At 52.4% G+C, this 24,659-nt stretch overlaps 1 protein-coding gene across 1 annotated transcript in view; it reads left to right on the top strand.

Annotated features, from left to right (window-relative positions):
- BBS2 (Bardet-Biedl syndrome 2) overlaps positions 1-24,659 on the top strand; it is a 317,210-nt gene that overhangs the window by 238,294 nt on the left and 54,257 nt on the right. The window lies entirely within an intron of this gene.

The raw sequence follows: 24,659 nt of genomic DNA, 5'->3' as shown, positions 1-24,659 counted from the left end.
GTGACAACATGTACTTCTGCTCTGCCGTCAAAATGGTGGTACGTTACACTGTACTTTGCGTGCCCAAATACTGCGATCCAGTGACGTAGCCAATGTCAACGCTCTTGCTTGCAATTCAAGACTGTGTTCCAGTGATGTAGCTTGATCCGTAACCGTCACTGTCAATGCTCTCTTTACAACCACTACTCCGCTCTTCCTGCTAGTGCCGCTAAAGGTCATAGACCTTTAAAGATAAAATAAAAGAGTACCTTTTTCTTCAGCAAATAATTCCGAAATTAATGCGGTCTTACTCAGAGTAGAAAATGATGGAGATGCCGAATTCCTTCTTCTTTGTGGGTTCTTTTGCACTTGCCCCCTTGACATCGATCGTCGCCACAAATACTGTAGTGAATAAGTACTTCACGCAGGTGGTAGAAAGATGTAAGTCTTTATTCGGGACAAGTGTCGCGCAGCGACCAGCGGCAAGGTAAGATAAGGGCAACTAAAACTGGGACATTCAGTCTACAATTAACATTCCAAACCAGAACACATATTAACTAGCGCGAGGAATCCCGCGCTAGACCATAGGAGAAATGATGAAACCACTACGAAATCATGGGCATTCATTGAAGGTATGGGAAGTTTGCCATCAGACATAATCAGTCCAAATGATAACCCTTTATCTTAAACTCTGCTACCTGATAGTTTATGAAGGTTCTCCCAGTCTTTACTGCTCGCCCTCCCTCCCTCCCTCAACACCTGTTTAACTTTCCTAAAGTAGTACCCAATGAACGGAGTCCTTGTTTAGTTAGCAATTTGTGATTTTAAATCATGTTGAGGAAATTTCAACAAGGGCCATCACAGAAGCTTGTAATATACAGCAACAATAATAGATTCTTCTGTATGCCTAGCTTTTCTACAACCAGTCAAAGTTATGGCCATCAACCATTCACCATTTCACCACTTTTCCTGCAACATCAGTGTACATATGTGCTTGTTTGGTGGTTAGAAAGACTTCTGGGCCTGATGACCTTATGCATTCATGTCGTCCCTAATGGACGGTTTCAGATTAAGATTCTTTAGCAATACCAGGCTGTGAATTGGTATCAGACCCACCATCCGCAGTTGAAGGGTTGTCATTCCCAGTAAAGTATTACAGTACCTTTTTTGATGAGCTGAGACAGCAAACTGTTCAAAAGGCTAGCTGTTCTAATCTGTTTCCTATCTTTTTTTTAAAGAAAGCCTAGCCATATCATAGAGAATGTTTGATGTGTAATAAGGTTCCACTGTAAGCTGCACCATACTGCGATTGCTACAATAGTTAATTGTGGATGCGTTAACAATTGATGTGTGCACTGATGGCTGGTGGTGTGTGTGCCTGTAGAAATTGTGCACTGATGGCTGGTGGTGTGTGTGCTTGGTGGAAGCGTGCACTGCTGGATGGAGGTGTGTGTTCCTGGTGGAAGCGTGCACTGATGGCTGGTGGTGTGTGTGCCTGGTAAAAGCGTGCACAGATGGCCGGTGGTGTGTGGGCTTGGTGAAAGCGTGCATTGATGGCTGGTGGTGTTTGTGCCTGGTGAAAGCGTGCACTGACGGCTGGTGGTGTGTGGTTGTGTGTGTGGTTGTTTGTGTAGTGGTGAGTGTGTGGTGGTGAGTCTGTGGGGGTGAGTCTGTGGGGGTGAGTGTGTGGTGGTGAGAGAGTGGTGTGTGTGTGGTGTGTGTGTGTGTGGTATGTGTGTGTGGTGGTTGTGTATGAGGTGTGTGTGTGGTCTTATGTATGTGGTGTTATTTATGTGTGTGGTGGTCTTAGTTTGAGTGTTTGTTTCCTGCACACTCACACACTGCCCCTACACACTCACACACTGCTCACCCTGCACACACACACTGTTCACCCTGCATAGTCACACACTGTTCATCCTGCACACTCACACACTGTGCACCCTGCACACTTACACACTGTTCACCCTGCACACTTACACACTGTTCACCCTGCACACTCACACACTGTTTACCCTACACATTCACACACTGCAGTCACTGACACTCTGCAATCCCTGTTACTCTGCAGTCACACTCACTCTGCAGTCAGTCTGCAGTCACTCTCCAGTCACACTCACTCTGCAGTCACACTCACGCTGCAGTCACACTCACTCTGCAGTCATATTGCACTCGCACTCACTCTGCATTCACTCTGCACTCACTCTCCACGGGAAACATCATTTCCAACGAAGGCATTACTACACGTAACGTTTACAACGGGGCACTTACCACGTAAACGTCTTTTCCACGCGTATGCCTTCCACGATCGTCTTTACCACGCAAGAAACATTCCGGTCAACCATCCTACGTTCTGCGTGCACGTAAAAAAAGAAGTCCTTTTTTTATTTTGATAGAAGTGTTCTCACGCATACATTAAGTACGTGATAAGTAGTAAAGGCATGGTTGGAAATTGAAAAAAATAAAAAGGGGGGGCTGGGGCGGGTCTCCCCCCCCCCCCCCAAAAAAACAACAAAAAAATGTTTTACAAAAAATTTGGAATCTACATTAAAAACGATTAAAAAAGCTAACTGAATGTGTAATATAAAATGTGTATTACAAATTAACAAATGACCTTCTTTGACGAAATATTCGGCCATCTTGCTCGGGGACATGATTTTAGAGGGTCAGTGAAAGTGACAAAAGACAAACAATGTCACTTCTGAAGACATATTTGTTTTGCCTATCCGTTTCATTATGTTTATTTTAGAGTATTTTTGGGCATAATGGACGTTGGATGCTTACTAACGTTTTTATGCGTGGTAAAATACTGCGTTCTATTATTCTGCGTGGTAAAGACACTAGCGATGTAAAATTCGCGTGGTAAAGCCATGCGTTGTATTTGAAATCGTGGAAATGTCATATATTCACTCTGCACCCGCACTCACTCTACGCTCACCCTCCAGTCACACTCACTCTGCAGTCACACTTACGCTGCAGTCACTCTGCAGTCACACTCACTCTGCAGTCATTCTGCACTCTGCACTCACTCTGCACCTGCACTCACTCTGCACTCAGTCTGCACCTGCACTCACTCTACACTCACTCTGCACTCACTCTGCAATCGCACTCACTCTGCACTCACTCTGCACCTGCACTCACTGCGCACTGACTCTGCACTGACTGCACTCACTCTGAACTCTCTCTGCACTCACTCTCTCTGCACTCACTCTCTCTGCACTCTGCACTCACTCTGCACTCACTCACTGTGCACCTGCACTCACTCTGCACGCACTCTGCCTCTGCACTCACTCTGCACTCAGCACTCTGCACTCACTCTCATTCTGCACTCACTCACACTCTGCACTCGCTCACTCTCACTCTGTAGTCATTCTGCACTCACTCTGCACTCTCTCTTATTCTGCACTCACTCTGCACCTATTCTACACTCACTCTGCACTCACTCACTCTGTTCTCACTCTTACTCTACACTCATTCTGGACTCACTCTGCACTCACTTTGCACTCACTCTCACTCTGCACTCACTCTCATTCTGGACTCACTCTGCACTCACTCTCACTCTGCACTCACTCTCATTCTGCACTCACTCTGCACTTTCTCACTCTGCACTCACTGTCACTATGCACTCACTTTCACTCTGCACTTATTCTGCACTCACTTCTGTCACTCTGCACTCACTCACACTCTGCACTCACTCTCACTCTGCACTTACTCTCACTCTGCATTCACTCTCACTCTGCACTCTCTGCACTCACTCTGCACTCACTGTCACTCTCGCACTCACTCTGTCTCACTGTCACTCTCGCACTCACTCTGCACTCACTGTCACTCCGCACTCCCCAGTCTGTCTGTAAGTGTGTGTTGTCTGTGACTGTGTGCATGTGTGCTGTTTATGTGTAAACGTGCATCTGTGTGTTGTCTGTGTACACATCTGCATATATGCATCATGCATGTTGAACTGTGTTTATGCATCTGGATATGTGTTGATTTTTGCGTATGCGTGATTGTATGTTTGTCGGTCCATGTGCATGTATGTGTAAGAGTACGTGTCTGTCAGTCTGCGTCCTGGGTGGCTGTAGGTATGTGATCTGCATCTAAAAGCACGCATCTTTGTTGTGTCTGTGAGTAAAGAAGAATATACGAAGTGGGCCGTGCTGACTTTGGGGGGGGGCGTCTGCGGTGGGGTACATCGGCCTTGGCTCCTCTGAAAGAAGGAAGCAGTTGTGTAAGCATCATATGTGTGCTGCTGCTGTCTAAGAAGCAGTGTTCCCAGCGGATGCCATGTGTGGCAGTAGACGTGAACTGCTGAGCAGGCATTTTTCGATGGTTTTGTGTAGACTGCTCTAATGAAAGCCAGACCTACACCACTACTGCGACTCCCCGGGACCTCAGCTGAACACCAGCGAAGTGATTATTGTTACATGAGCAGGGGTATTTTTTACTCTCCATCCAGAATAAACACAGACATGCTGTATTCGGTTACAGGCCTCTGCTCAATTGGAAATGTAGGGCAGCTTTACGGAGCAATGTTTCCCATGCAATAAACAGCATTGAGTTAAAGAAAAAGCTGTTTCAGGCTAAAGTCCCACTGATCATAAAAGATAGATGGCACAATAAACACAGGCACAGGCAGGACAAACCAATGCCAGGAAGGCCACTGATTACATTTCCCAACTCTCCGGCACCTTCTGAGACATAAGAGTCTCACAAAAGGTCTGTGTTTTTTTTCACAGTTACTGAGAGACGCAATCTGATTTTCCCCGCTGACCGCTTGTGTTTTAAAATATCGTGATTTAGAAAGACAAGCACATAGTTGCTTTGATTGTCAAGTATCCTAAATCAAGTGGAGAAAATGCAATAAAGCACAGTTTCCATGGCAACACGTTGAAACCGAGTACCCTGCATTACGAGCCGACTCTCATCCGCGGTCATTATTTGTTTACAGGCATAAATTGAACTTTAAATCGTTAATTTCAGACACAAAACTGGAATGCTGAACTAAGTGCCATTATTAAAATGTTTCCAGGGCATTCTCAGCACACCAGCGATGGAGAAAGCGTACACACAGAGAAGAGGTGTTGACAGGGAGAGCTCTGTGAAATGGATTTTTTAAAAAAAGAAACGTGCGCCCAGCATCTGTCTTTAATTACCGCGGCCCCTGACAGCTGGTAATTGAAGAAATATGGCCTTCTGGTGCGCGTGACCGCACACAATATGCCATAGGCGGAGCTACTCTACCGCCTCTGGCCTATTGCGTGCTCTCTTCTAAAAACACACGCATGCGAAGCCCAATTGCTATGCAGCTGGCAAAAAAAAGGACGAAAAATCACGAGCAGCCAGGAATTTGTTAGGTAGGTTTTCGGAGACCTTCAGAAAAGGACTCTTGGGCTCCGCCCACACTGCTACGCAGTGTGACGTAGGCCCGAGCCCTAAAAAGGCAAGATTGGCAGAAGAGTCACTCCACTGCTTCCATGAATGGTCAACTCGAGTTGACCACTGCTTTTGCAATCGACCTGAAGATGATCTTTCTTTCACACATTTCATGAAGCAGAGTTAAAGCATACATATAATTCTGCTGTAATGGAGTCAAAGTTCAGGGTCCATTCAATGTCCAAAGTAATACCAGCATGAGGGGGAGTTGGTCCTCATCTCTCTGAATCTCACCCTCTTGGACTGCAGCAGGTTCACCTTTTTCATGGAAGTCTTGGAAAAGTAATGTTCGTCCATCTCCTGTCTTAGGTCAACCTTCTGCTAAAGATGCAGTCTCTATTCTGACTGCTCATCTTCAGCTCCGATGCCATAACCTCAGGGGCAAACATCCTTGGAAACCAATTGAGGTTCCGGTCCCTCTTTCTTTGTCTCAGCCTCTATCTCCTTAGAGGTGACCCCTTTCTTCCAGAGCTGAAACTCCTCTGGCTGCTCACTTAACCCCTTCCATGCTCATGACGAGCTCAGCTCGTCATGAGGCACAGTTGAGCTGTGCTGATGACGAGCTGAGCTCGTCATGAATAAAGCAAAATAACAATTTCCAGCACAGGGGAAAAATAACCACAGCAGTGATGTGGTTAAAAGGCTCATACATGAAGTGCCCAGAGAAGAGACTCCTCGTATGCATCCGCTGTGTAATAGGTCAAGAGAGTCTCCAGGTCTGAGGATGTTAGAAACACCCAAATATGTTACTCCTTAGCACTCAGAGACTCTGACTCTCCTACTGATTGAGGTGCCTTTTGTCCAGCTTCTAGAGATTCCATTTCCTACAGGATCGGTCCTGTTGATGATTTAGTTGCTTTACTTTACCTCTTTAATAGTGCTGCTTCATGTTAAACATCCCAATTGCCACTCCAGATGTACATATCTCTGTCACATTCATGGCTCTATGGAATGTCACTTACATCGGAAAATAATTCTTTCTGTTTTCCATCTACAACCACACTTTTTCAGCTGAGGATACATTACACAATCTGAAAGAGACACGTTAGTGATAGATTCCTTACCTTAGGTGTCAGACTGGATCCGGAAATTTTTGCGTAGCAGTACCCTTGCGCGTCGGTAGGCGTCGTCTGCGGCTCCGCGTCCGTCGACGGCGTCGTGGGCACCGTGATGACGTCGTCGGAGTACTTAGACGCCGCCTCCGCGTGCTGACGTCAGTTCTTCTTTTTTCCGCGCCAGCAAGCGCAGATCTGGAAAAAGCAGTACTTCTAGTCACTTTTTGACTAACTTTTTGGATCATTTTGATCATCTTTTCGAAGTCGGACGGCTCCGATCGGTGCCATAGGGATGCCTGGATTTAAGCACTGCGAGGATTGCGACCGCACGATGTCGGTCACGGATCCTCAGCATCGGTGTCTACTCTGTCTCGGCGACGACAAGGCCTGCCCCGTCCCGCAGGCGACTCGAACTCCGGCAGTCGGCCCCGCGCCACGAGAGGTCCCGGTCCCACGGGAGGTCGAGGTACAGGTCGCGGGGTCGGAGCCACCACAGCTCCGAGAGTCAGCACCACTCCTCCGGGTCGAATTCGTCGTCGGGTAAGAAACACAAGAAGTCGAAGAGGCGTCATCGCTCTTCTGACTCCCCCCGACGCTCGCGTGACGTGGCCGGGGTTTCGGGTGACACCGCCCACGCGGCTCCGTCGGAGTCGCGGGCGCCGCATCCAGCTCCACACCCTCCGGTCCCTGGGCGAGATGCGACGCCGGAGGAGATCGAGCGCTTCCTCATGGCCATGAGGTCCCTCTCTCCTCCAACGGGCTCCGCGGCGCCTTCGGGCCCAGCGGACCCGTCTGGGGCCCCTAGCGGGTCGGGGGCTTTGGCCCCGACGCCATCGGGTGCTCCGGCCCCGGCGCCGCAGGGCCCCGCAGTCCCGCCGGCGCCTTCGGGCCCGTGCCGCAGGACCCCACTGGATCCGCTTCGGGATCTGGGTCGTTGCCGATGGACCTTACGACCCCCCCGGCATCGGTCTGTCGGGTGTCACCTCCGGCGCCATCCTCGGGCGGCGCCGTCCCCAATGCCTCCCTCGACCCGGTTCCGGCGTCGGAGCTCTCGACGGCGCTTGGGGAGTTTTACTTCAATGAACCGGCCCCATCATTTGACAACCCTGATTATCAGGGGATGGGTGATGAGGAGTATTGGGAGGGGTCTGAGGACCCTCTGACCCGAGAGTGTCAGTCTCAAGAGGACTGGACAGGTGGACCAGTCCACTTGGGGATGCCATTGGTCTGGACACCTCACCAGACACTGGTTTTGTCTCTCCTCCTACCGTGGCTTCGGAGGAGGGGGCAACCTACAGTGTGGTGTTGATGAGGGCAGCCAAGGCCTTGGGCCTTGAGCTCCCCGTTGTGGCCGTGAGGACTAACCTCATCACTGAGGTCCTTAAACCGCAGTCAAGCTCGGCCGAGCCTCTGCTGCCCTTTAATGAGGCCTTGACCGACGTTCTTTTGGGCACTTGGTCCAGGCCCACTACGGGTTCGCCCGTAGATAGGAACGTGGCCAGACGCCACCGCCCGGCCCCGGGCAACCCATGTTTCCTGTCCACCCACCCCACCCCCGAGAGCCTGGTCATCCAGGCGTCCAATTCCCAGACCGCATTCCCGTCTGCTCCGCCGGACAGGGAATCCAAGATTACGAGCAGTACGGTAAAAAGATCTTCTCCTCCCTTAGTCTGGGACTGCGGTCTTCCAACACCGACTGCCTCTTGGGCCGCTACACCCACTCTCTGTGGGATATGTTTGCGGAAGTGCTGCCTGAGTGTCCGTTGGAGGTACGGGCCAAAGTCGGCCAAGCCCTTGTGGAGGGCCGGGATGCAGCCACATATTCTATCCGATGTGGGCTGGATACCACCGACTCACTAGGTAGAGCGATGGCAACGACGGTGGCGGTTAGACGCCACGCCTGGTTGAGGTCCGCCAACTTATCGGCCGATGTCCAGAACACACTGATGGACATGCTGTTTGATGGCCGTCGCCTTTTTGGCGACAAGGCAGACCATGCGCTTGAGCGCTTTAAGGACTCCAGGGCTACGGCCAAGTCCTTGGGCCTCTCGGCCCGCGCCATCAAACGGGTGCCTTTCTCTCTTTTCGTGGGCAAGGAAGGGGCGCCCCCACACGTGCTGCCAGCCACACGTCGCAGACTAACATCCAGCGCGGTGGCGGCCGTGGAAATCGCCGTGGAGGCGGTCGGGGACAACGGCGAGGCCAGTCCACACCCTCCCCCGCAGCATCCGCCTCTAAACCCTCCTAGTCCGTGCTTTTTGGCCCACGTGATGCCAGTGGGAGGCAGGGTTCGCCATCACCACTCTCACTGGCGCACTTCGGACAGCTGGGTGCTGCGGATCGTCCGAAGGGGCTACTCCCTCCCCTTCGAAACGACCCCTCAAGCCATGCCACTGCAACACCACCGCGTATCGGGGGATCATTTGCGGCTTCTGCAGGAGGAAGTTTCGGCCCTCTTGGCCAAGGGGGCCATCAGTAGGACGTGGTTGTTACTCCCACTACTTTCTGTTACCCAAGAAGGGCAAAGGGGGCCTATGCCCTATCTTGGACCTACGGAACGTCAACGACTTCATCCGGAAGGAGAAGTTCAAGATGCTGACTCTGGCTCAGGTCTTAGCTGCCCTGGATTCAGGAGACTGGATGGTAGCGTTGCACTTGCAGGACACTTATTTCCACATCCCCGTCCTGCCGGCCCACCGGCGTTACCTACGGTTCACGGTAGGCCACGAGCACTTTCAGTTTACCGTGCTCCCATTTGGCCTTACCAGCGCCCCACGGGTGTTCACAAAGGTGATGGCGGTGGTCGCAGCTCATCTGCGCAGGTTAGGGGTTTCAGTCTTCCCTCACCTCGACGACTGGTTGTTGAAGGCGGGCTCGCCCCAGACAGTCGTCAGCCACCTCCAGACGACGGCAGACCTCTTGCACCAGCTGGGGTTCTCCATCAATGTGCCGAAGTCACACCTGTGCCCCTCTCAGAAGCTCCTTTTCATCGGAGTGGTTCTCGACTCGGCGCAGTTTCGGGTTTACCCACCCGAACAGCGGGTTTGGGATATACAGGCTCTGATTCCAATCTTTCAGCCTTTATCTTGAGTTTCGGTCAGGTTGACGCTGCAGCTTCTGGGGCTGATGTCTTTCTGCATTCTTCTGGTGCATCACGCCAGTTGGCGGATGTGGGCTCTGCAGTGGGACCTGAAGTTTCAGTGGGCCCAGCATCAGGGCAACCTGTCCGACCATGTCCTGATCTCGGAGGGCACTGCGAGACAGCTGCAGTGGTGGCTCAAGGACCGCGATTGGGTCAGCGGCAGATCCCTCTCCCTTCCCCAACTGCTGCACGTAGTTGTGACAGACGCGTCCCTCCAGGGCTGGGGAGGCCACATGGGAGAGGCGGAGATCCGAGGCCTCTGGTCTCCGGCGGAGTCCTGGCTCCATATCAACCTTTTGGAGCTGCGGGCGATTCGTCTAGCACTGAAGGCATTCCTCCCCTCTGTCCAAGGGAGCGTAGTGCAGGTGTTCACGGACAACACCACCGCCATGTGGTACTGCAACAAACAGGGCGGGTGGAGTTGTGGACCCTCTGCCAGGAGGCTCTGCGCCTCTGGCAATGGCTGGAACATCAGGGCGTGACCCTGGTAGTTCAACACCTGGCAGGTTCTCTGAACGCCAGGGCGGACAAACTCAGCCCCTGGTGCATGATGGTTCATGAATAGCGTCTGAACTCGGACGTGGCGCAAGGTCTCTTTCTGCAGTGGGGAGAGCCTTGGTTAGATCTATTCGCCACCGAAGAGAACGCACAATGTCATCAGTTCTACGCGTTGGAATTTCCAAGGCGGCACTCCCGCTGAGACGCTTTTCGTCGCAAGTGGAGTTGAGGTCTGTTGTACGCCTTTCCGCCTATACCACTTCTGCCCAGAGTGCTGAAGAAGATCAGGCGCGACCGGGCACAAGTCATCTTTGTGGCTCTGGACTGGGCACGAATGTACTGGTATCTCGAGCTACTCAGTATGTCAGTCAATCCCCCGGTTCGTCTGCCTCTTCAGGAGGACCTTCTGTCGCAGCAGCAGGGGACGGTGTCCTCCACCCGAACCTGTCCAGTCTCCACCTCCATGCTTGGAGATTGAGCGGCGACAGTTGAGGCCATTTGACTTGCCTCCTGAAGTCTGTAACATCATTCTGGCAGCCAGGCGTCCCTCCACAAAGTCGGTATACGCCTGCAGGTGGAACAGATTTGTGGCATGGTGCACAGCAAAGGCTGTGGATCCTTTCTCTGCCCCTCTTTCTGAGGTTCTTCTCTTTCTTCTTTCTCTTGCCCAGCAGGGCTCTGCTCTGGGCACTAACAAGGGCTACCTTTCTGCTCTTTCAGCCTTTTTGAGGCTGCCTGATCAACCTTCTTTGTTCAAGTCCCCTATCGTTAATCGATTCCTGAAAGGCATCACACATACGTTCCCTCCTGTTCCCTTTGTGATGCCTCAGTGGAACTTGAACTTGGTTCTTACTTTTCTGATGTGCGCTCCCTTCGAGCCACTTCACAACTGTCCTCTCCGCCTTCTTACTTTGAAGACTGCCTTCCTGGTGGCCATCACCTCTGCCAGGAGAGTGAGTGAGCTCCAGGCTCTATCCTGTAAACCTCCTTTCCTTTCAGTCCATCCGGACAAGGTTGTGCTGCGGACAAGGCCCTCTTTCCTGCCCAAAGTAGTCACAGCCTTACACATTGGGCAATCCATCACCTGGCCCACCTTCTTTCCGCCTCCGCATCCCTCGAGAGAGGAAGAGAGGCTCCACCATCTGGACCCAAAACGTGCGCTCTCTTACTATCTAGATCGCACACGCCAGTTCCGGGTGGATGACCAACTCTTTGTTGGTTACGTGGGCGCCAAGAAGGGAAAGGCGGTACACAAGAGGACCATCTTGCAGTGGATCATCTTGTGTATCCAGGCGTGCTACTCCTTGGCTAAGAAGGAACCCCCTGTTGGACTAAAGGCTCATTCCACTCGGGCCACGGCGACTACCACTGCCCTGGGCTGTGGAGTACCCTTGCAGGACATCTGCCAGGCTGCTACGTGGGCCTCGCTGCACACGTTTGCAAGACATTATTGCCTGGACAGCCAAGTCCGGAGGGATGGCTTCTTTGGCCGTTCCGTCCTCCAGGACTTTCTGGTGTGATTATTGGTTCGCAGACCCACCACCGGTGTTGGTATTGCTGGGGTATCTATTCTAAGGTAAGGAATCTATCACTAACGTGTCTCTTTCAGATGCACAAGTTACTACTTGCGTAACAATATATCTGTAAGAGACATTAATTAGAGATAGATTCCTTACCGACCCACCCATCCTCCCCGTTCTGCGAACCGATATCTAGGGTTAAGGTCATCCCCTTTCAGGGCCCTAGTTTCAAGGCACCAGTGTTGGTTTTTAGCATAGCTCTGCGTTTCTGGCGCGGAAAAGCTGTGTCTAAGAACTGACATCAGCACGCGGAGGCGGCGTTTAAGTACTCCGACGACGTCATCACGGCGCCGACGACGGACGGGGAGCCGCAGACGACGCCTACCGACGCGCAAGGGTACTGCTACGCAAAAATTTCCGGATCCAGTCTGACGCCTGGGGATATTCTAAGGTAAGGAATCTATCACTAACTAATGTCTCTTACAGATATATCGTTACACAAGTAGTAACTTGTTCATCTAGGCGTTTTCAGGCACATGCATCAAGCAATTTAGGAATCGCAAACGGTGCGAATCGCAAAATTCGGCCGTTTGCGATTCCCAAATCACTATTTGGGATGCATTATCCTAAAAGTGAAGAAATCGCTATTTTTGCGATTTTTTAAAGTGCGATTGCTTTTGAGGAATCGCAATTTTGCGATTCCTTAAAAGCAATGCATGAAACTGAAAAAAATAGCGATTTCGCAATTAGAGAGAAAAAATTACCATGAGGTTGGACCTCATGGTAATTTTGCGAAATGTTAGAAATATGCAATTTTGTGCATTTTTTTTTTAACTTTCATGTTCTGCACACACATGCCCTTAGGGCATGTGTGTACACAACATATGTGCATTGTTGGATTTCAGGGGTGCAACAGGGTGTCCTTTGGACACCCCTGCACCCTTGAAATCGCAATCTCAATTTGCGATTAGCTAATTGCGAATCGCAAATTGAGATTGTCTTCCCATTCATTCCTATGGGCCTCTAGGCCCATAGGAATGAATGGGAAGGGATTCCTTAATTGCGATTCGTAAAATGCTAATCGCAATTAAGGAATTTTAAGAAATCGCAATTTATTTAGCGATTTCTTAATGCATAGGCATTTGCGATTCCTTAATTGCGATTCCTTAAAAATCGCAATTAAGGAATCGCAAATGCCGAGATTGATGCATGTGCCCGATAGTCATCTGTGAAATTATACCTGGAAGTAACCCCTTTCAGTGTGTCTTAACCGCTAATCAGAACTTAGTGTGATTTCCTCGAGTAATAAATAGACAAAATAAATTTCTGCAAGCAGTCTGTAGTATTTTAAATTTGTACATTAGGGAAGTTCCGTTTTTGACATTTCAATAAAGTGTGCTTAACATACATTTCCCGGCAGTGACAGGGGCCACTAAACATGATTTTTGCAAGCATTATTCTGTTTTAGCCTTGGAAATTCAATCTAGGCAATAGATTTGTTTGATGCCTGGTTGAGAACAGAGCTATTAGATAGGGAAAATTACATTCATGTTTATTCTGGTAATTGTACTTGTTTGTCCTCCTTCACAACACTCACCCAGCCTCCCCTTGAAGCATACACCGTTCTTCAACCTTTCATAATTTAAATACAACAATTTGGAAATGAGTAAGGATAATTCTGGGCTTGCGCAAGGGGAGTTCTTTCTAACCAGTTGTTTGTGAGATAGAGCATGAACCAAAAAGTACCAAAATAACTGTGAGAAGGTTTCTCCGTTTTCTGAATTTTCTTAAAGGAAATGCTACTTCTGTGTACTGTATTAATCAGTTTAAGAATATTCACAGTCTCTACTCATGTTTCATACCTCCTTTATTTCCCCTGGTCAGTTAATGATTTAAAATTCTTATTAAAAGAAAATATTTATTTAGGGGCGTGGCCAAGATGGCGGGCTGAGAGGTCGCACTCGCCGAGAGCTCCCGGACCCCTGAATTCCTGCACCGCTCGTAACCGCTGATTCCCCCCCGGATCACGCGGCGAATGAGCCTGGTGCCCCCGGTAGAGGTGTGGAGCGACTGCTGAGCCTGGTTTGCGCCGTCGGGGGTGCGATTCTGACCGGTAAAGCCTGGGTCGAGGCCCGCTGAATGGACTGTGTGTGAGCCGGAAGCCGCAAGTCTCCCGACCCTCGGAGCCTGACGGAGCACTCTGCCTCCTGTGTGTGAAGCCCGCAGCAGTGCGTGTACTGTCGGAGTGGGAGTCGGCAGCGGCTTCGCGAGTGGAACGGAGTTGCCCGACGGCGGTGGTACGGAGCGGAGCTGAGCGGAGGTGAAGGGCGGAGGCGGAGCCGGCATTGTCTTGCTACGCCGGCCCGCGGCTTGAGGGGGCTTGTATTGAAAGGCCGCTCCGGCCGGCTGTCGGTGGCGGAGCAGTGGAACTGGGCTTCTGGAGCGGATCTCCCCCTGGACTTGCGGGCCCCGGCGACCATCGCATCACGAGTTTGCCCACCGGCCGGATTTCTGGATCCCGGACCAGGGACGAAGAAGGGACCTCCATCTTGGGCGTTGGCCTCTCGATATCGCAGGGCGGCCATTTTGTGAACTCCGGCCTGGCAGCTCGGTCTTCCTAGTGCTCTTTGTGTGGCGCTACCCCCGGCTGGTGTATAGCCGCGCCGGTACGGCGGTTCTCTTTGCTGGACAGTAAGCCTCAACGTCCTCTACTCAGCTGAAATGTCGAACGCTAGAGGACAGAGAAGGGGCGACCGAACCTTGCCGGCCATGCTGGGACGCGGCGCCCTACGCAGTGGGGGAACCCAACCCACCACGACCTCCCCAGCCCCGGCCAGAGGTGCAGATGGCGGAGAACCCCCAGTGACAAGATCATTTCTTGAGTCGCTCTTCAGCTCCCTACGGGAGGACTTTCAAACGCTCAAGCGTGAGGTGGCCGGGGAGGTCCGTGAAGTAAGGAGAGAGTTGGACTCCCTGGGGGAACGTGTGAACACGGTGGAGGAAGCGGGTCACTCCAGGGATGAGGAAATCACCCAGCTGCAACAGGAGGTCCTGCGACTGCAGGAACAACAGATTGAATTGCAGGCCCACGCCGAGGACCTTGAAAATCGGTCCAGGCGGAATAACATACGGGTCCGCGGAGTGCCGTCCGGCGAGGAGGGTGAAGATGTGACTGCATACCTGGTGGCCCTCTTTCATGCGATCTTGGGGGAGTCGGAAGACTTTCGGATCCGCATAGACCGAGCACATTGGGTGGGTCGCCCCCGCAGAGCCACGGCGCCCGCCCCGGACATTCTGGCTTTCCTCCCAGACTTTCCCCTGAAGGAGCGGATCCTACGAGAAGCACGAGGGCAGCAATCTTTCCGATTCCGGGACCACCCTGTGACCCTGTTTCAGGACTTATCCGCGGTCACGCTGCAGAAGAGGAAATCATTCAAAATCGCTACTGACTTCCTTCGGGAGTGAGGGACACAGTACTCTTGGGGGCACCCTTTCCGCCTGATTTTTAGATGGAACGGCGTTCTGCACCAGCTCCGGTCCCTCCAAGATGTCTGCGCGGTGCTGGGCCTCACAGCATCGGACACGGATACCCCGGCTCCGCGGCGGAGGCGAAGCACTCGTGACGGATGGCAGCAGGTGGGAGAAGGGGGCTCTCCTCCGTCGGAACGACCGGGCTCGCCCACGATCCGGGCGGACATGGCGGCCGCCATCCAGGAGGCCGCCAGAGTGGCGGCAAACGGCGAAGTGGCCTTGACGTCCTGAACTCACTCCGGGGGGAGTCTACTCTAGCTTGTTCCCTTTGCAGGTGCGGGGATTCGGGGGGGGCGGGGAGGAATGGCGAGTGCTGGAGGTGGTGGCTGGACGTCCACTAGACTGATTTACCACGGTCTTGTCCGTTCCGGGCCGGACTGGGACAATGTCTTTTTTGCAAAATTTGAGAAGTGGGGTGTGGGAACGGGACTGGCGGGTGGATGTTTTGATTCTGGGGCCTAGAGGGGGGGCTTGTTGCGGGGGGTGGTGTAGATTTGGTTGTGTGGGATTTCGGGGGGTAGGGGGGGCCTTTCTAGTTGTGGGGTGTTGGGGTTTGGGGACTGTACTGTGCCTGTGGACTGTTCATAATTGCTCTGTTTTGAGGCCTCGAGTGGTGCCTTCTGTGTTTGCCTGCTGGGCTTTGCTTCTTGATATGTGCCCCACTGATTCCCCTCCTTGATGGCTCTTAAAGTGCTCACTCTCAATGTAAAAGGGCTGAATAATCCGGTTAAGAGGCGGGCGGTGTTATCCTTGTTGGAAAACTCACAGGCGGATATCTGCCTGTTGCAGGAGACCCATTTGCTAGCTAAGGACTGCTCGAGAATGCGTACCCCCAAGTTCCCCACGCAGCTGTTCTCCTCTAGCGCCTCCAAGACGGCTGGGGTGGCGATCTTGTTCTCTAGGGGGTTCAGGGGAGAGGTCGTGTGCAAGGTGGCAGAACAGAAAGGGAGACTTCTGGTATATAAGATCAAGATGGGGGGTTTAGCACTGACTGTTGGCACCATCTACTGCCCCAATGATCATCAGGACCAATTCTTACACAGGGCTTTGGAGGACGTGGCATCCACCTCTGATAGGCACATAGTGTTGGGGGGTGATTTGAACTTGGTTTTCGATGCGGCAATGGACAGGTCTGTGCAGCGGCGCCACCAGTTGGGTGAGCTTACGGGCTCGATCCGCACTCGACTTGAGGAGCTGGACTTGCATGACATGTGGCGCCACCTTCACCCTACCACCCGCGCATACTCCTATTTCTCACATGCCCACAGATCCTATGCGCGACTGGACCATCTACTTGTGTCGGGCCCAATGCTCCTTCTGGCTTCGAATGCAGATATGGGGGTCCTCTCTCTTTCCGACCACGCTCCGGTGGAGGGCGCTTTCACTCTGCCGCCGGCGGTTCGGCCTAGGGGGGTCTGGCGGCTTCGAGACACGCTATTGCACAGGCGATCGGTGGTGGACCAGATCCGGGCGGCCATCTTGGATTTTCAGACCGTGAATGATAATGAGGACACTTCGCGTGCGACACAGTGGGCAGCCCTGAAGGCGGTGCTCCGGGGCGAATTTATAGCGATTTCCTCGGCCGAGAATAGGGACCGACAGCTCAAGAGGGATGAGCTCACCCAGCGGGTGAGGGAGCTGGAACAGGTTCATCACAGGACAGGGGCACCCAGGGTTTGGAGGCAGTTGAAGGCGGCACGGAAACTCTTGGCAGCCCTTGATACGGACCGGGCGGAGTATGCGATGCTCCGCCTGAAACACAAATATTACACAGGGGGCGACCGGTGCGGGCGGCTCTTGGCCAACAAACTCAGGGTGCAACACCAGCAGCACCGAGTGAAGGAATTAGTTGACCCAACCGGAGGTATGGTCACGGCTGACGAGCAGATAGCAGACGTCTTTCGCAGCTTTTATGCTGACCTTTACACCGGGGATGCCCCCTCGGCCCAGGCTGGGGAGGACTATCTGGATTCAGTATCGCTCCCGTCGTTGACAGTGGATCAGGCTCAGTATCTGGAGCGCGATATCCGTGTCGAGGAGGTGATCACGGCGATATCCCGGCTCAAATTGGGCAAGGCCCCAGGTCCGGATGGCTTTATCCCTCTGTTTTACAGAACCTTCTGTCAGGAGCTGGCGCCTCTACTGACCCGCCTTTTCAACTCCTTTGCGGAGCCGGGTGCCATCCCCTCCGAATTTCTCCAGGCCACGGTTTCCGTGATCCCGAAGCCGGGCAAGGACAGGACCGCCTGTGGGTCCTACCGTCCTATCTCGCTGCTGAACACAGATTTGAAGGTGTTCACCAGTATATTAGCTGCACGCCTGGCGTTGCACCTCCCGGGCATGGTTGATTCGGACCAAGCGGGCTTTGTGCCTGGTAGGCAAACAGTAGACAACACAAAGAGGGTGACCCACATCCTTGAGAAGGCTTCCAGGATCCCTGGGGAGAGGATGCTCCTGTCCATAGACGCGGAGAAGGCTTTCGACAGGGTGCACTGGCCCTACTTAGAGAAGGTCCTGAGCAAATTCGGGATTGGGGAGAAGTTCCGTCATCTGATCTTCAATTGTTACCGGTTCCCATCTGCAGTGGTCCGAGTGAACGGAGGCAGCTCTCGACCCTTTCCCATTGAACTGGGTACGCGACAGGGGTGCCCACTATCCCCTTTGCTCTTTGCCCTGTACATGGAGCCATTTGCCCAGAGGGTTAGGCAGAACCCCGATATTGTCGGTGTCAAGATGGGTGAATTCCATCATGCGATCAGCCTGTACGCGGATGATGTCATTCTGACGCTAGATGACCCGCGGAGGTCGCTGCCGGCTTGCGTAGAGGAACTGGACTTATTCGCCGCCGTGGCGGGCTTAAAGGTGAACCTGGGGAAGTCGGCTGCCCTTGACATCTCGCTTACTAACGCCACTAGAGCGGAATTACAGAGGCTTTACCCTCTGAGCTGGTCCAAGGACCGGATCCCGTACTTGGGGATCTTGTTGGCGCCCTCCCTCCCGGAGATGGTCACGGCCAATTATGCGGCTTTGGGCACGAAAATCAGGGAGGAATTAGGCTGGTGGGATAAGGGTACGTTGTCGCTACTGGGTAGGGTGGCCGCGGTGAAGATGACCCTCCTGCCTCAGGTGCTTTACCTTTTCAGAGCGTTGCCGCTCCAGCCCCCCCGCGGGGTGGCTTGCGGAGACACAGACTGCCATTGCGCGGTTCGTATGGCAGGGCCGCAGGCCGAGGATCAAGAGGAGTATCGCTATGCTGACGCCCGAATCTGGGGGGCTGGGGATACCGGACTTGCGGAAATATTTCCAGGCCGCCCAACTCCGCTATCTGGTGGAATGGAGCTGGTGGGAGTCTGACAAGCACTGGCTGTTCCAGGATCAGGCAGTGGCGGGTAGGATGCTACAGGAAATACCATTCTTGAAGCGGGCCCATCGGCCCCCGAACCTCTATGCGTCTCTGGTGACGCGGGTCCCGCTCCGGACGTGGGACTCGGTGGCTGCCAGGTACGAGCTTACTACCTTCCCCTCTCCCTTTACGCCGCTCTTTGGCAACCCGGACTTTGGCCCCGGGATGGAGCAGGGTGCTTTTGAGCGCTGGCGGGTGGCCCGCTGCTGCACTTTGTATCACTTGTACAGCCCTGAGGGAGTTGTCCCCTTCCAGGACTTGAGGCGGGATTATGGCCTCCCAGAAGCGGAGCGCATGCGATACATGCAGGTGCGTCATTGGGCATTACAACCCCAGGTGCGCGATGCGGCACACCGGGAAATCACGGCGTATGAGCGCTGGTTAATCACTCGCACGTCGTACGCTAAACTGATCTCAGACCTGTATAAAATGCTGCAGACCCCCTCCTTTCACATTCACAACCCCGGTCGGGAGCGGTGGGAAAGGGAGCTCGGGCGAGTGTTGAGTCACAAGGAATGGGAACATATCTCCTTCCGCGCGCGTCACTCGGCCTATCACACGGGTCTTACGGAGACCTTCACTAAAATCTCGACCTACTGGTACCGCACTCCGGAGAAACTGCACGAGATGGACAGGGCAATACCAGGGACGTGCTGGCGTAACTGTGGCAACACTGGTACACTAACACACATCCTGTGGGAATGCCCCCTACTGGCTCCTTATTGGGAAGAGGTCCTGGGTGAGGTGGACAAATGCTTTGGGATAGAATTGCCGAGGTTCCCTGCCTATGTTCTGCTAGGGTTACCAAATGATTTACAAAAGGGGGTGGTGATGAACAGAGTGTCTGAATTGAGCAGACCACTCTTACCCAGTCCAAAGATCAGGGCTTGATCCATCACCGTTATTTATCTCACTGCCCCATCCCAGCTCAGAACCTGGCTATATGCAAATCAGTCTGTCCCTGGCCCAGTGCATCATGGGAACAGGGCAGACTAAACTACCAAGCCAATTCTTTACCAGAAAGGAGACAAGCTACCGGGGACCGGTTTCTGGCATTTCAGCCTCTTCGGCCCGGCTTGCTTGAATCCTGATGGAGCAGTGAGAAAGGGACTCATGTCTGAGTATACCCTGCCACACCTATAGTGGCCAAAATCGATTTACAAAAGGGGGTGGTGATGAACAGAGTGTCTGAATTGAGCAGACCACTCTTACCCAGTCCAAAGATCAGGGCTTGATCCATCACCGTTATTTATCTCACTGCCCCATCCCAGCTCAGAACCTGGCTATATGCAAATCAGTCTGTCCCTGGCCCAGTGCATCATGGGAACAGGGCAGACTAAACTACCAAGCCAATTCTTTACCAGAAAGGAGACAAGCTACCGGGGACCGGTTTCTGGCATTTCAGCCTCTTCGGCCCGGCTTGCTTGAATCCTGATGGAGCAGTGAGAAAGGGACTCATGTCTGAGTATACCCTGCCACACCTATAGTGGCCAAAATCGATTTACAAAAGGGGGTGGTGATGAACAGAGTGTCTGAATTGAGCAGACCACTCTTACCCAGTCCAAAGATCAGGGCTTGATCCATCACCGTTATTTATCTCACTGCCCCATCCCAGCTCAGAACCTGGCTATATGCAAATCAGTCTGTCCCTGGCCCAGTGCATCATGGGAACAGGGCAGACTAAACTACCAAGCCAATTCTTTACCAGAAAGGAGACAAGCTACCGGGGACCGGTTTCTGGCATTTCAGCCTCTTCGGCCCGGCTTGCTTGAATCCTGATGGAGCAGTGAGAAAGGGACTCATGTCTGAGTATACCCTGCCACACCTATAGTGGCCAAAATCGATTTACAAAAGGGGGTGGTGATGAACAGAGTGTCTGAATTGAGCAGACCACTCTTACCCAGTCCAAAGATCAGGGCTTGATCCATCACCGTTATTTATCTCACTGCCCCATCCCAGCTCAGAACCTGGCTATATGCAAATCAGTCTGTCCCTGGCCCAGTGCATCATGGGAACAGGGCAGACTAAACTACCAAGCCAATTCTTTACCAGAAAGGAGACAAGCTACCGGGGACCGGTTTCTGGCATTTCAGCCTCTTCGGCCCGGCTTGCTTGAATCCTGATGGAGCAGTGAGAAAGGGACTCATGTCTGAGTATACCCTGCCACACCTATAGTGGCCAAAATCGATTTACAAAAGGGGGTGGTGATGAACAGAGTGTCTGAATTGAGCAGACCACTCTTACCCAGTCCAAAGATCAGGGCTTGATCCATCACCGTTATTTATCTCACTGCCCCATCCCAGCTCAGAACCTGGCTATATGCAAATCAGTCTGTCCCTGGCCCAGTGCATCATGGGAACAGGGCAGACTAAACTACCAAGCCAATTCTTTACCAGAAAGGAGACAAGCTACCGGGGACCGGTTTCTGGCATTTCAGCCTCTTCGGCCCGGCTTGCTTGAATCCTGATGGAGCAGTGAGAAAGGGACTCATGTCTGAGTATACCCTGCCACACCTATAGTGGCCAAAATCGATTTACAAAAGGGGGTGGTGATGAACCGAGTGTCTGAATTGAGCAGACCACTCTTACCCAGTCCAAAGATCAGGGCTTGATCCATCACCGTTATTTATCTCACTGCCCCATCCCAGCTCAGAACCTGGCTATATGCAAATCAGTCTGTCCCTGGCCCAGTGCATCATGGGAACAGGGCAGACTAAACTACCAAGCCAATTCTTTACCAGAAAGGAGACAAGCTACCGGGGACCGGTTTCTGGCATTTCAGCCTCTTCGGCCCGGCTTGCTTGAATCCTGATGGAGCAGTGAGAAAGGGACTCATGTCTGAGTATACCCTGCCACACCTATAGTGGCCAAAATCGATTTACAAAAGGGGGTGGTGATGAACAGAGTGTCTGAATTGAGCAGACCACTCTTACCCAGTCCAAAGATCAGGGCTTGATCCATCACCGTTATTTATCTCACTGCCCCATCCCAGCTCAGAACCTGGCTATATGCAAATCAGTCTGTCCCTGGCCCAGTGCATCATGGGAACAGGGCAGACTAAACTACCAAGCCAATTCTTTACCAGAAAGGAGACAAGCTACCGGGGACCGGTTTCTGGCATTTCAGCCTCTTCGGCCCGGCTTGCTTGAATCCTGATGGAGCAGTGAGAAAGGGACTCATGTCTGAGTATACCCTGCCACACCTATAGTGGCCAAAATCGATTTACAAAAGGGGGGTGGTGATGAACAGAGTGTCTGAATTGAGCAGACCACTCTTACCCAGTCCAAAGATCAGGGCTTGATCCATCACCGTTATTTATCTCACTGCCCCATCCCAGCTCAGAACCTGGCTATATGCAAATCAGTCTGTCCCTGGCCCAGTGCATCATGGGAACAGGGCAGACTAAACTACCAAGCCAATTCTTTACCAGAAAGGAGACAAGCTACCGGGGACCGGTTTCTGGCATTTCAGCCTCTTCGGCCCGGCTTGCTTGAATCCTGATGGAGCAGTGAGAAAGGGACTCATGTCTGAGTATACCCTGCCACACCTATAGTGGCCAAAATCGATTTACAAAAGGGGGTGGTGATGAACAGAGTGTCTGAATTGAGCAGACCACTCTTACCCAGTCCAAAGATCAGGGCTTGATCCATCACCGTTATTTATCTCACTGCCCCATCCCAGCTCAGAACCTGGCTATATGCAAATCAGTCTGTCCCTGGCCCAGTGCATCATGGGAACAGGGCAGACTAAACTACCAAGCCAATTCTTTACCAGAAAGGAGACAAGCTACCGGGGACCGGTTTCTGGCATTTCAGCCTCTTCGGCCCGGCTTGCTTGAATCCTGATGGAGCAGTGAGAAAGGGACTCATGTCTGAGTATACCCTGCCACACCTATAGTGGCCAAAATCGATTTACAAAAGGGGGTGGTGATGAACAGAGTGTCTGAATTGAGCAGACCACTCTTACCCAGTCCAAAGATCAGGGCTTGATCCATCACCGTTATTTATCTCACTGCCCCATCCCAGCTCAGAACCTGGCTATATGCAAATCAGTCTGTCCCTGGCCCAGTGCATCATGGGAACAGGGCAGACTAAACTACCAAGCCAATTCTTTACCAGAAAGGAGACAAGCTACCGGGGACCGGTTTCTGGCATTTCAGCCTCTTCGGCCCGGCTTGCTTGAATCCTGATGGAGCAGTGAGAAAGGGACTCATGTCTGAGTATACCCTGCCACACCTATAGTGGCCAAAATCGATTTACAAAAGGGGGTGGTGATGAACAGAGTGTCTGAATTGAGCAGACCACTCTTACCCAGTCCAAAGATCAGGGCTTGATCCATCACCGTTATTTATCTCACTGCCCCATCCCAGCTCAGAACCTGGCTATATGCAAATCAGTCTGTCCCTGGCCCAGTGCATCATGGGAACAGGGCAGACTAAACTACCAAGCCAATTCTTTACCAGAAAGGAGACAAGCTACCGGGGACCGGTTTCTGGCATTTCAGCCTCTTCGGCCCGGCTTGCTTGAATCCTGATGGAGCAGTGAGAAAGGGACTCATGTCTGAGTATACCCTGCCACACCTATAGTGGCCAAAATCGATTTACAAAAGGGGGTGGTGATGAACAGAGTGTCTGAATTGAGCAGACCACTCTTACCCAGTCCAAAGATCAGGGCTTGATCCATCACCGTTATTTATCTCACTGCCCCATCCCAGCTCAGAACCTGGCTATATGCAAATCAGTCTGTCCCTGGCCCAGTGCATCATGGGAACAGGGCAGACTAAACTACCAAGCCAATTCTTTACCAGAAAGGAGACAAGCTACCGGGGACCGGTTTCTGGCATTTCAGCCTCTTCGGCCCGGCTTGCTTGAATCCTGATGGAGCAGTGAGAAAGGGACTCATGTCTGAGTATACCCTGCCACACCTATAGTGGCCAAAATCGATTTACAAAAGGGGGTGGTGATGAACAGAGTGTCTGAATTGAGCAGACCACTCTTACCCAGTCCAAAGATCAGGGCTTGATCCATCACCGTTATTTATCTCACTGCCCCATCCCAGCTCAGAACCTGGCTATATGCAAATCAGTCTGTCCCTGGCCCAGTGCATCATGGGAACAGGGCAGACTAAACTACCAAGCCAATTCTTTACCAGAAAGGAGACAAGCTACCGGGGACCGGTTTCTGGCATTTCAGCCTCTTCGGCCCGGCTTGCTTGAATCCTGATGGAGCAGTGAGCAAGGGACTCATGTCTGAGTATACCCTGCCACACCTATAGTGGCCAAAATCGATTTACAAAAGGGGGTGGTGATGAACAGAGTGTCTGAATTGAGCAGACCACTCTTACCCAGTCCAAAGATCAGTTACCAAATGGGTTGATGTATCCCCTTAGGTCTAAGAGGGGTAGACAGATCGCGATTGCTCTGGGGTCAGCGGTGCAGAATATTCTCGTACATTGGCGCACTACCACGCTTCCCTCTGTAGTTGGCTGGCTGCATAGATTATGGCATGTCCTTGGAATGGAGATGATGTCCTTAGTGGCCCTGGGAGATACTGATACCTTTGAAGAACTGTGGGCGCCCTTTCATAGCCTGTTATGCTCCGAGTTTCGGGAGATCACCTGCCCCAGATACCTTAGGTTGTTAAGGCTGACGCCGCCACCGGACCCACCTGTCTGAACGGGCGGGGTCGTTACTGCATTGCGGGGATTATTGGAGAGTTGAATGAAGAGGAGGCTGTAGATAATGGCACAGTACAGGGGGTGGGTTGGGGTATGGTAGTTGGGGGTTCTGTTTGGTTGGGTAGGTTTTTGGAGCGGGGATGCTTCCCCACCCTTCACCCCCCCCCCCTTTATTTCTTCTTTTCCCCCTTTTCCCCTTCCTCTTTCCCCCTTTTCTTTTCCTTTATTTTTTCTTTGTCCCCCCCCCCTCCTGATTTTCTCTTCCTTTCCCCTATCCCGTCCTTCCTTCCCTCCCCCTTCCCCCCCCCCTAGTTCTTTGTATGTGACCACAGGTGCGAAAGCTGTGCTCCCGAGTCGGATTAAGCCTCTTGCAAAGTTGTAACTGTATTGTTGTACTTGCAGTATAATGCGCACTGATTGTGCGGCTCCT

The sequence above is a fragment of the Lissotriton vulgaris genome, chromosome 12 (assembly GCF_964263255.1).
Source record: "Lissotriton vulgaris chromosome 12, aLisVul1.2, whole genome shotgun sequence".
In the NCBI taxonomy this organism is placed as follows: Eukaryota; Metazoa; Chordata; class Amphibia; order Caudata; family Salamandridae; genus Lissotriton; species Lissotriton vulgaris.
This window is presented reverse-complemented; position numbering and strand designations above follow the sequence as displayed.